This window comes from Silene latifolia, chromosome 11 (genome assembly GCF_048544455.1).
Source record: "Silene latifolia isolate original U9 population chromosome 11, ASM4854445v1, whole genome shotgun sequence".
NCBI lineage: Eukaryota > Viridiplantae > Streptophyta > Magnoliopsida > Caryophyllales > Caryophyllaceae > Silene > Silene latifolia.
In genome coordinates, this window is record NC_133536.1 from 46,921,194 (window position 1) to 46,934,225 (window position 13,032).

A 13,032-nucleotide genomic window follows, 5' to 3' on the forward strand; every position below is an offset into this window, starting at 1 on the left:
CGGTTGTAATTTTTATTGTGATCTCGTATCACCGTTTTGTAATTTAATAGATTTATTTTATTTTAGTTACAAATGTATAATAGGAAATTATGTAATTTGTTATGTAATTTTATTCATTCCGGAGTTCCCAAAGACGGATTTCTTCAAGAATGGCGATACATAAAGACGGTGTTACCTCGAGATGCGTGCCACAACCGAAGTTCAAGGGACCAATGGAGTTGGTTTCCGAATATGTAATAGTTAAATAGTTTTTCTATTTTAGGAAAGGCCATACTAGGATTTTTATCTTTATGCTTGCATTTTATTTTATGTCACATGCATTGCTAAATCGCCATAACTAAACATGCATTGTCATTTTATCGAGTTCATCGACCGTGTCAATTAGAATTATCGTAGTTCACCGCTTTAGTTCACTTAAAACGTGATAGATAATAAATTGACATGACCTCTCGCTAAAACAATCAATTGAGACATAGCCTTACCAAATAGTAGAAACCATGAAAACCTATTTCGCGAGGGAGTGCACTCGGCTACCCCGGGGTACAAACCTTGTTACGTAGGGGAAGTGGGTGATAAATGTCTAATCCACCGAATTCATGTTGATGAGGGTTTCATCGGCTACCCCGTGCCTAAGTTAATGTGGGTTTGGATAATGGACACATTTATTCGAAATTTGGATTGAACTCAACAAAAGTAATTGATAAGGGTTTCATCGGCTACCCCGTGCCCTTGTTGATGTGTTTTGGGCTATAGATAAATATTAGAGTAATTTTATCGACCGAGAGTTCTAAAAGTAGAATCGATTAAAGAGTTAATCCACCGAGTTATATTGATAAGGGTTTCATCGGCTACCCCGTGCCCAAGTTAATATGAATTTGGATCTTGGAATCATTTATCATAGTTGGGTAGAGGTCACTATGTAAATGCTATACTTGTTTACAAGTATTAATATAACGATGAATGTTTTGTTTTCCACTATTCCGTTATCATATTGTTCTATTTCTTTACCACTATTCATATACGATATCATTTCGTTTTTGATTCAAATCTCCATTAAACCATCGTAACCAAAGACAAAATTTGAATTTTCTTCTTAAGACCTCAACTTAACCATTGCTAAGGATCTCTTGTAAAGAGTATAGATTAAAGTTATTCATTATCAAACAGATTTTTGATTCTTGACTAACACATCTACTTACAATGGATTGTTTTTCATATACTTAATTGAATTAAGTACCTTGAAGCGATAAATTGTTTTGGTGATTAGATTTTCAGAATTCGTAATTAACCAAAATAACGCAACCACTTCAATGAAAGTTTTAAGACTAAAACGAACAAATGAAGAGTAATCTTCATGAATTCAATTTTGCTTCTCAAAGCAAAGACTCATTGAAATGAGTGGGAGCATTCTCTTAAACCGTTAAGATGAGAACGAGGTTCAAGAAGTAAGGATTATAATGGAATTGATACAAGGTAATGTTAAAAGTAAAGTTGTTGAGAATAGCGATACTAAACCTATCAATCCCGACCGATAAAGTTTCCATTGTCTTAAATGTTGGACACAAGAAAGGAAACTACCCCAAATTATTGAAGAATCAACAAATTAGTTGTGGGACATCTAATAGGATCTTCTTCTTTAAATGTTTATATGATTGACATAAATTTTGCTAGTACCACTTCGTCAATATTTGAAACCGGTGGTGGTTTACATCGTTGTACTTGATACATAGAATGATTAGAATATGACGACTAGCATCAATGATGTCGAGAGATAGAGTCATTGTGTACTCAATTTAGTTTTCGGGTTTGGAGTTGTACTTAATTGTGACTATTAAGTACATAAACTCTAAATAAGAATACAAATTTGTTAAGATACAAAAGAGGTTTCACTTTTGTGACCCTATACACCATGATTTGATGTATGGCTAGCCCATCATCAAGGTGATTATATTCTAAACCAAGCTAGAATGATATATCATGAAGATGATGCAAGACTCAAATTGGTAACCCAAGATTAAACCTTAAATTTTGGAATGATGAACGCAAAGAGTTATCGAGTACTCTTAAAACCATTAGATTGTTAATGGTATATGCGTATCTTGTATTCAAAGCAAGATATCTCGTGCCTTTTGGTTGTAAAGGAGATCGAGGTTTTAAATCATTGATCGAAAATAGGTTAATCATTTTCTTTTACCAACGATTTAAGTTGACGCTAATATGTTCACTTAATAAGGTAAATAGAGAAATCTTTGAAGAATTTCAAAGAGTTCAAGGAATTACGATTTAGTCGTGATGGGATTATCAAAGTGAAGACTTTGATATAAGCCAAATGAATTGTGATATAGTATCACAAATTAATCTCTCTTAGCACGCATTATGGAATAATGTGTGGTTGGATAAGAATTCAAACGCTATTCGATATGGTTTGGACTTCAATCAAGTTACTTTGAGTTACTTGATCCTTTTGGGGAATTTATCATTTTTGTCTAAATTATTTTCCACTAAATCATATGAGATATGAAATGGTAATGTACCATGTTTGTAAGTTTTCACAAGAAACAAATGCTCATTTTTCCCCTGCAATTATCACGAGCACGACGGGTTTGCGGCTCATGAATCTGTCTTTCTAAAATACAAGTTTATTTCTAGAAGACAGAGTGGGAGAAATTATTCAAGAGCCACAGAGAATGTTATGTCGCAAGAAACTGGTCTTTCTTGGCTACATGAGACGTTTTGTGTAAGACATTGGTTCTTCAAAACCTAGGAGGTTAAATTCGTCACTTGTTAAAAATGATGAATTCATGCTGCTTTTAAGAAAGTAAAGAGCTTATAACTTACAAAAGAAATTGTTTGATTCAAGTTGATTACTTCTAGAAAGTAATGAACATATGACTTACATAAGAGTGTTTAAGTCACAACTCAATACAAGGCTTAGAGCCACGAAAATTCGAATCAAAAGGGCTTGATTAGTGACAAAGGATTTTGCACTAATAAAGAGAGATTTCAAAGCAAGATTGGTTGCAAAGGGTTTTGCACTAGTTGAAATGCTTAAGTCTATTTGGATCTTCTTAGGAATTGTGTTTCATTATGAGGTTATGAAATACATATCGAGTGAATCTAAAACCCACTTCTTCAATAGAAGGAATGTATTCAATACATATCATGAGTTTAGTAGATTCTTGCAATTCTAAGATAATGTGAAACTTAAGAGAGGATCTTAAGTAGGACATCAATGAGTTGGAATCAACATTTTGATCATGTGATAAAACATTTCTCGATAAGTCGAGAAGTTGTGTTTATACATGGAGTTTAGTGGGAGTTACGGAATTTTTAATTAGTCCGATATGTGGATGACATATTGATCATTGAGAATGATTTAAGACTTTTGGAGTATTATAATACATCTTTAATATCCGGATTTATGAAGATAAATCCACATGATATTAGCGTCAATAAGAAGTCTTACGTTGATAAGATTCATGACTAGTTCAATTAAATTGAACATATTTGATTGATTTCATTCGCTTCCGCCCGAATCAATTAAAAAGAAATGATGTATAACACTTCATATGCTTTGAGTATGATGAATTGTTTTCAAAATCGAATTTAAGTAATCTTTACCAAGTAAGCCATAAAGATTACCCTTAATTGCTTGCAGAAGCATTAAGGCTATGATGCAAAGTGTTTATGATGCAATTTTGTGTAAGGGTGCTACACAAGTGACAATTGACAATTGAGATTGCGCATGGTTTCTGACAAAACCATTATCAAAACACACTAGGATGGTTAAGATACCATTGTGGCAATGTTAATTAAGAAGTAGATTTTCTAGAATCGTTCTAGGCAATAAAGAACAATGAGAGATATTTATAACGGAAATTGAGTACACTTGCGATCATGAGATGTGCAAGAAGGATGAGTCCCGCACACTGTGAAAACAGTGGGAGCTATTCTTAGGCTAGAAGGCCTATGTCTTGATTGGATCTCGACACGTACTCAGAAAGTTTTGTAATGCAAATGTATACATTACAAAGGAAAACGAGTATGTAGTAAGGTTGAGTAAGGTACAAGAAATTGATAAAACCTACTAACCAAAGCCTTCTCAAAGGCTAAACATGATGAGTCATGTCATTTCAATTGAATTGAAATGAACAACTACGTACAAGATCAAATTAGATTATAGAACATGAAATAGTAATCAGGCATTGACTATTCATGTGTGATAATCGCATTTGTCGTTCGAGTTTTATTTTAAAACTCTTTTATTATACTTTGTTACATCCAAACGGGTTGTGGAGACAATTGAACCTCGTTAAAGTGAACACGGATTAACATTCTATTTGCCCATAGTTACTTGTATGAGGTGACGTCTCGAAGTGACTAGAGTGTGATGCGATTGATGGCAAGTTCAAGTGCCATAGAGTCATGAGAGATGACTAGTCGATCACATAGGCAGACTGTTAGGAACATTTTGTCGGGCCTTATGACCGCTTATAGAGTTCTGGCAATTTATATAGCCTGGTCGTGGCGAGAGCTACTATAGTATTCAAATGAGTCGATTCTTTTGACTAAAGACTATTCGCCCAAGATGGCACAGTTTCAGATTAACTTTGATTTGTGTTACTACGACCTTCGTAAATGGGGTCAAATGGGCATATTTTGGGTTATGATGGCTGTGGCTAGTCGAAGGGAATGAGTGCGATAGGAATTGTCCATCCCCTTGTCAGGGTTAAAACAATATCTCAGGGCCACTCGAGGAGTAATGAACTGGAAATGCGTGGCCACGCTCGGAAGGTATCTATGATAGATAAATCCGGTCAAACAGTTATTCTCCAGATCGAGGAAACCACTCTCGATATGATCACTTGCAAGTACGACCTGAAAGACACCTTGCATTGAGTGGGAGATAGTAATAGGACAAGAGAATTGGTGACGCACACTTGTCGAGGACAAGTGGGAGATTGTTGGGAAATGTGTCCTCAACAATAGTGCGATCACATGATTTAAATATCATTATTAAAATCTCATTTTAAGAATACATGTGGGATGTAATATTTTACAGTCAACTGGTCCACACATATCGGTAATGATTGGCTGACTAGAGTTTGACATTACTGTCGTGCGACGGTGGTGATCAGTTGATCCCCTTAGGTCATACCTATAGGGAAATACTCTTAATTGATTATTTAATTAATCATATACCGATATGAGTTAATTAAATTGCTTAAAATTGACGGATGATTTTGTGAGTATAATTTACGTATCTTATTGTAAATATGATTAAATAAGACACGGTCTAAGTAATCGAATTATTTTATTACTTGGATGGAATTATTGTTTAAAGAAACAAATGAAACGGAATGAATAAATTATTATAAATGCAGAATGTTGTAGTTTATAATTTGGAAACCTTTTTGGTACAAGTAATTACGAATTACTAGTCGATTTTGTATATGACATATTTTATGAGTATGTTGATTTTTAATATGTTAAAAATACATTACAATTTCATATGTCAAGTAACATGTCACATATGTTACAATTGACAAATGACAAAATGAAATGGACCATCCATTTTATTTTGTATGTACCGAAATTCTAAGGAGTTAGTGGAATAAAATTGTGTTAATTGTTTAGTGGTAGACACAATGATAAAAGCTAACTAGTAGGCTTGCATGCCTAGTCTCTTGTGAAGAGCAAAGATGAAAGCTATTGGGCAACCTACCCAAGCCAATTTTCGGCCAACCATACAAGAAAAGAAAAAGAGCTTTTTCTTTTTAATTCATTCATTCATCATTTTACATACAACATTTTTCTAGTGTAAGAAAATGTATAATCTCTACAATATATGAATTTTCTAGAGAAATAAAATCTCACATATACTCCCTCTTAACCGAGTGATTCAAGAGCCAAAAATACAATTTATTTTGTATCATTTTATAGCAAAACCAATATTATTACTAGATCTAAATAATATTAGTTATTATGAGTATTCCTTGGGTATATGCTTTTGGGAGGGATTCTATACTTGAATCTTGTTCATCCACAAGGAAAGCTCAAGAACAAGTGAGTAGGTGAACTCACTTGTGCCCATAAATCCGAAAACATCCAATGTAAGATGTTGATTTCTTCTCCATATTTGATATTGTTTGCATGCATAAAATCCATATTTAATTTTATGACAAATTAAATTAAATCACATATATGAATATGTATGTATATAGATCAACATTTCCTTCACATAGAATCCATTTCGGACTTCATGGCTTCAAGCCATAGGGAGGAATTTGGACTAGAGATTGCGGGCTCGTCACTTTCTAAAAGCAACACATCGAGTATTCCATCTTCTTCAATAAGTCCCACATATCGATCGGGATGGCGAATAACACGGCCCGTTCTTCTAAGTGGAGGAGAGACAACCGTGTTAGACGACGAAGGAACATCTTCTTGCGTCTCTATCTCGGTTTGTGGCTCTTGAACTTCATCAAATTCAAAATTTCTCCCACTCTGTCTCTTAGAAATAAATTGACTTTCTAAGAAGACAGCCTCGCAAGACACAAACACTTTGTTCTCTTGAGGTTTGTAGAAATAGTATCCTCGAGAGGTCAAGGGGTAACCTACAAAGATGCATTTTTCGGATTTTGGGGCAAGCTTGTGGTCGGTCTTTGCCTTGACGTAAGCATCACATCCCCAAATCTTCATGTAGGATAGATTAGGAACTCTTCCTTTCCACATCTCAAACGGAGTCTTTTTTGTTGCCTTTGTGGGACTATTATTCAAAGATATAATTGCAGTTTGAATTGCAAATCCCCAAAACGAGTTCGGTACCTCGGTTTGAGTCATCATGGATCGAACCATATCAAGTAAGGTTCGATTTCTTCTTTCGGCAATACCATTGAGTTGTGGTATTCCGGGTGGAGAAAGTTGTGATATAATACCACAACCTTTCAAGTGTGAATCGAATTCAATGCTAAGATATTCTCCACCACGATCGGATCGTAGTGCCTTAATCCTTTTGCTCAATTGGTTCTCTACTTCGTTTTGAAATTCCTTGAATTTCTCAAAACCTTCACTTTTATGCTTCATTAAATAGATATACCCATATATTCTCAAGTCATCGGCGAAGGTTATGAAGTAGTCATAATTTCCTCGAGCGGTGATACTCATTGGTCCACACACATCGGTATGTATGAGTCCCAATAGTTCACTAGCTCGTGTCCCTTTACCACTAAAAGGATTTCGAGTCATTTTGCCAAGAAGGCAATATTTGCATGTTCCATATGATTGAAAATCAAATGGTGTAATCACATTAGTCGAAACTAATCTTTTGATGCGATTCTCGTTTATCTGACCTAATCGACAATGCCAAATGAACGATTCATTTGGGTCACTTGATTTGATTTTCTTTGCTTGAATGTTATAGATATCATTAGTCGGATTCGAGATTTCTAAAATGTAAATGCCATTAATGGAAGAAGCTTGGCCTATAACCAAGTCATTCCTTGAAATAGTACAACGATTGTTCCTAATGACAAAACAAAAACTGTTCATGTCTAACATAGCGATTGAAATAATGTTTTTAGAAAGTGTAGGCACATAAAACAATTATGTAAATACAACTCAAACCCATTAGGCAAAGCTAATACATAAGTTCCCTTGGATTCGGCCGCTACTCAAGCTCCATTTCCAAGGCGTAGATCAAAATCTCCTTTGCTAAGCCTCTTCACGTCTCTTAAACCTTGTAAATGATTACAAAGGTGAGAACCACAACCGGTATCCAGTACCCATGTCGTAGTGGAAGTATAATTTATATCAATAACATAAATTTCCTTAGGAATTTTACCTTTTGGAACGATGATTCCTTCCCTTATATTTCGCAAATATACGGGACAATTCCTAAGCCAATGTCCCATGCTATAGCAATAATGGCACTCATCTTCAACTTGCTTGAAGTTTTTCCCTTTCTTTCCCTTCTTCTTAAACTTTTTGCCCTTATAAGCAAGAGCTTGATTTCTTGAGCTCCCACTAGTTTCGGCATCCTTCTCTTCCAAAGACAAAGATCCTATAGATTATATGAGGTGGTCTTCCTGAGACCGGCTCACAAAAGATCTAGTAGTAGTAGGTGGTCTAGAAGAAGTGATGAAGTTAAGGTTTTCATCCGAACCTATCCCAAAATGAAGTTCTCTAGTAGTGTCGAAATCATTGTTGAAGCAAACGTCGTCAAAAATATTGTGGCAAGACTCAATAGTTATCGGTGTAGTAGCGTTTGATGGATTCATTGTAATGAACTACAAGTATGGAGGAAAAGGAAATATTAACATTTGTCTTTTTAAATCATACTTGTAAATATTTCAACAAGATATGAAAACATTTATATAGTAACCTCTACCCAACTATTATAAATGATTCCGAGATCCAAATTCATATTAACATGGGCACGGGGTAGCCGATGAAACCCTTATCAAAATAACTCGGTGGACCAACTCTTTAATCGATTCTACTTTTAGAACTCTCGGTTGATAAAATTACTCTAATGTTTATCTATAGCCCGGAACACATGCGACTACGGTCACGAATACTTCCGTTGATGTCAATCCAAATTTCAAATAAATGTGTCCATGATCCAAATTCACATTAACTCGGGCACGGGGTAGCCGATGAAACCCTCATCAACATGAATTCGGTGGATAGACATTTATCACCCACTTACCCTACGTAACAAGGTTTGTACCCCGGGGTGGCGGAGTGCACTCCCTCGCGAAATAGGTTTTCATGGTTTCTACTTTTTGGTAAGGCTATGTCTCAATTGTTTATTTTTAGCGAGAGGCCATCTCAATTTATTATCTATCACGTTTTAAGTGAACTAAAGCGGTGAACTACGATAATTGTAATTGATACGGTCGATATACTCGATTAAAATGATAATGCATGTTTTAGTTATGGCGATTTAGCGATGTATGCAACATATAAATAAACTGCAAAGCATAAATAAAATCCTAGTATGGCCTTCCTAGAATAGTAAATCTAATAAACTATTACAAATTCGGAAACCAACTCCTTTGGTCCCTTTAACTTCGGTCTTGGCACGCATATCGAGGTAACACCGTCTTTAATGGATTTCCTTCTTGAGTGGCACCGTCTTCAAGGATCTCCGGAATAAATAAATTACATAACAAATTACATAATTTCCTATTATACATTTGTAATTAAAATAAAATAAATCTATTAAATTACAAAACGGTGATACGAGATCACAATAAATTACAACCGAATCGATATTCCCATACATTTTGGGTAATATCAATTAAAAACTAAGGCCATACTAAGTAAAATTACATAATTCAAAAATTATATAAAATAAAATTATGACAATCATAAATAAAATGCAGCATTATAATATGTATGAACATGCCCAATTTTATGCTAAATCGCCTTTAAGGAGCCAATATCGTATATTAATCGGTTTTTACGGATTTGCGTGATTCAACCTTTTAAAATTACAATAAATTACATAAAATCATATTTATATATTAGTTAATTACCCTAACCATCTTAGGACTCAAAATTAGTCTCCACTAACATATTGACAATAATTAACTTATATTTCTTAATATTGTTCATAGAAGACTTAAAATTACAATATAAAGCCATAAACTTCAAATAAATCATAAAAATTTCAAATAAATTTGAAATTTGAAATTTAAACTCATGAACATTCTGGAAAAAATACCATGAAACTCATAATTTTCAAAAAAAACTTAGGTTAAAATTTCGAAAAATTATCGAGGAAAAACAATGTTGCGGTTTATCGGATTTATCAATTATAACCATAAAAATATGACAAATATTATTTTTATCAAATTTTCAATTTTAGATCTGAAATATGAGATAAAATTCAAAATGTGACGTTTTTCCTTAGTCATGAAGTATGTTTTAGCAATTTATACTAATTAAAGTCACTATTTATGTTATTTTTAATCAAAAATTCATAAATCATGCATAATGACTTCATTATAGCCAATTATTTTACACACATCTTGTAAAATTTCATGTGACAACATACAAAATTTCTATAACCAGATTCGAAATATAACTCATATTAACCTATTTTTCCATTTAAATTCGATTTTATCATGAAAAATCCATATTTCGAGCATAAAAACTCATAAAATTATGAAAATTTACAGGTCATCAAAAGATAATATATGTGAAAACATATCCAAAAACTACTGGAAAAAACGAAGTTTAGCTATTTTTAGTCTAAAAATGACATTTTTATCATAAAATCACATTTTAATGCCATTATAATATAAAATGAACAATAAAAATCCATAAATTAACCAAAATATCCTATATATATTTTAGGACCAGAAACTTTAACATGCATAATAAATTTCGTGATATATCATAATAAACACAAATTTATAAGTTTTGTTTGTTAATCGTATAACTCGGAAAAACTATAACCGATTTGCATGCAAACAACCTAAGGCTCATGATACCGCTTGTTAGAAATCTATATCTCATAACACAACATATTCTTATATGTTACAATTTAATTTAGTCATAAAATTAATTTAGATCTTATGCATGCAAACATAAATGAATATAGAGAAGAAATCGTCATCCTTACATTGAGATTTCGGATCAAAGGGCACAAGTAAGATCTCCTTCTTACTTGTTCTTGAGCTCTCCTACTATGGATGAACAAAGATTCAAGGATAGAATATCTCCCAAGGAATTATACCCAAGATAACCTCCTAAAAGACTAATATTATTAATACTAGAACAATATTAATCTTAATAAAATTGACCCAAAATTATTGTTTTATCTCTTGTATTTTGGCCAAGGGAGGAAGATATTTGGAATTTTATTTCTCTAATTTTTCTTAGAGAGCTTTTCTATTTCTTACACTAGAAATATTGTATATTGTATGAATCAATAAATTAGAGAGGAAAACTCTCTATTAGTCCCTTCAAAAACCGGTGGGAAGGAAGGAAGGGGAGCCAATGCATGGACAATTTTTTCTATCCAAGAAAACATAGGCTTGTATGGCTATTAGCTAAGTGTAATTATTTTGTTTTCACTCAAATAATTTAACATAATTTAAACACCATACTCCCTCCATATTTCGGTCCATAATAGATAAAATGGATTCCATTTTATCTATGTCAATTTATCAATTTGTCACATGTCACAAGTCATGTGAAATTGTCATGTATTTTTGACGTATTAAAAATCAACGTATTAATAAAATACGTCATGTACAAAATCGACTTAGTAATTCACAATTACTTGTACCAAAACGCTTTACCAATTATAAATTACAACATCTTGTATTTATAATAAATTATTTATTCAGTTTCAATTGTTTCCGTAAACAATAATTTCATCTAAGCAATAAAACAATTTGATTACTTAGACCGTGTCTAATTTAATCAAATTACAACGAGACACGTAAATATTACTCCCAAAATCGTCCGTCAATTTTAAGCAATTTAATTGACTCGTATCGTCATACGACCAATTAAATATTCAATTAAGAGTGTTACCCTTTAGGTATGACCTAAGGGGATCAACTGATCACCACCGTCATACGACAGTAATGTCAAACTCTAGTCAGCCAATCATTACCGATATGTGTGGACCAGTTGACTGTAAAATATTACATCCCACATGTATTGTTAAAATGAGACTTAAACATGTGATCATCATGATCAACAATTGTGATCCCATTATTGTCGGAGGACACATATTCCAACAAAAGAGCCCAAGTCTAGTAAGAAGACTAGACATATACTTAGATAAATTCATGTTATTAGAAATGAGTTTGAATAGAAGGAAATAGCAATTAATAAAGTTGGAACATATGGATATATGGTATATCCATTTACCAAGCTTTTATTGCCATTTAACCAGTGTAAAAGGTACACTATAGATTATAAGTATGTAGTAGTATTAGGGTATTGACTATTCATATGTGATAATCGCATTTAACGTTTAAGTTTCTTTATGCAAACTCATTAATTTATTACTTTGTTGTATCCAAATGGGTTGTTGAGACAATATTGAACCCCATTGAAGTGAATTGGATTAACATAGTATTCGCCCCTAGTTACTTAAAGGAGGTGACGTCTCGAAGTGACTAGAGTGTGATGCGATTGATGGCAAGTTCAAGTGACATAGGGTCATATGGGATGACTAGTCGATCACATAGACAGACTATATGGGACACTCTGTCGGGCAGTGACCGCTTATAGAGTTCTGGAAATTCATAAAGCCTGGTCGTGGCGAGAGCTACTATAGTATTTTTATGAGTGAATTCTTTTGACTAAAGACTATTCGCCCAAGTTGGCACAAATTTCTGAATGGCTTTGATTTATACTCTACGACTGTCATAACTGAAGTCAAATGAGTACATTTCGGGTTATGATGTACTGTGGGTATACGAAGGGAATAGTGAGATAGGAATTGTCCACCCTCTTGTCAGGGTTGTTTGAAATCTCAAGGCCATTCGAGGAGTATTGAACTGAAAATGCGTGGCCACGCTCGGAAGGTATCTACAGTAGATAATTCCGGTCAGACATTTATTCTCCAGATCGAGGAAACCACTCAAGATATGATCAAATTTAAGTACGACATGCAAGACACCTTGCATTGAGTGGGAGATTGTAATAGGACAAGAGAATTGGTGACCCACACTTGTCTCGGACAAGTGGGAGATTGTTGGATTATGTGTCCTCAACAATAGTGCAATCACATGTTTAAATCTCATATTAAGAATACGTAAGGGATGATTCATTTATATAGTAAACTGATCAACATTAATCAGTAATGATTGGCTAACTAGAGTTTGACATTACTGTCGTTTGACGGTGGTGATCAGTTGATCCCTTAAGGTCACACCTAAAGGACAATTCCCTTAATAGACAAGTTGATTAATTGTATGACGATACAAGTTAATCAATTCCTTAAATTTGAACAATTCATTTGTGAGGGAGAATATTTATATCTTATTGTAATTTGATTAA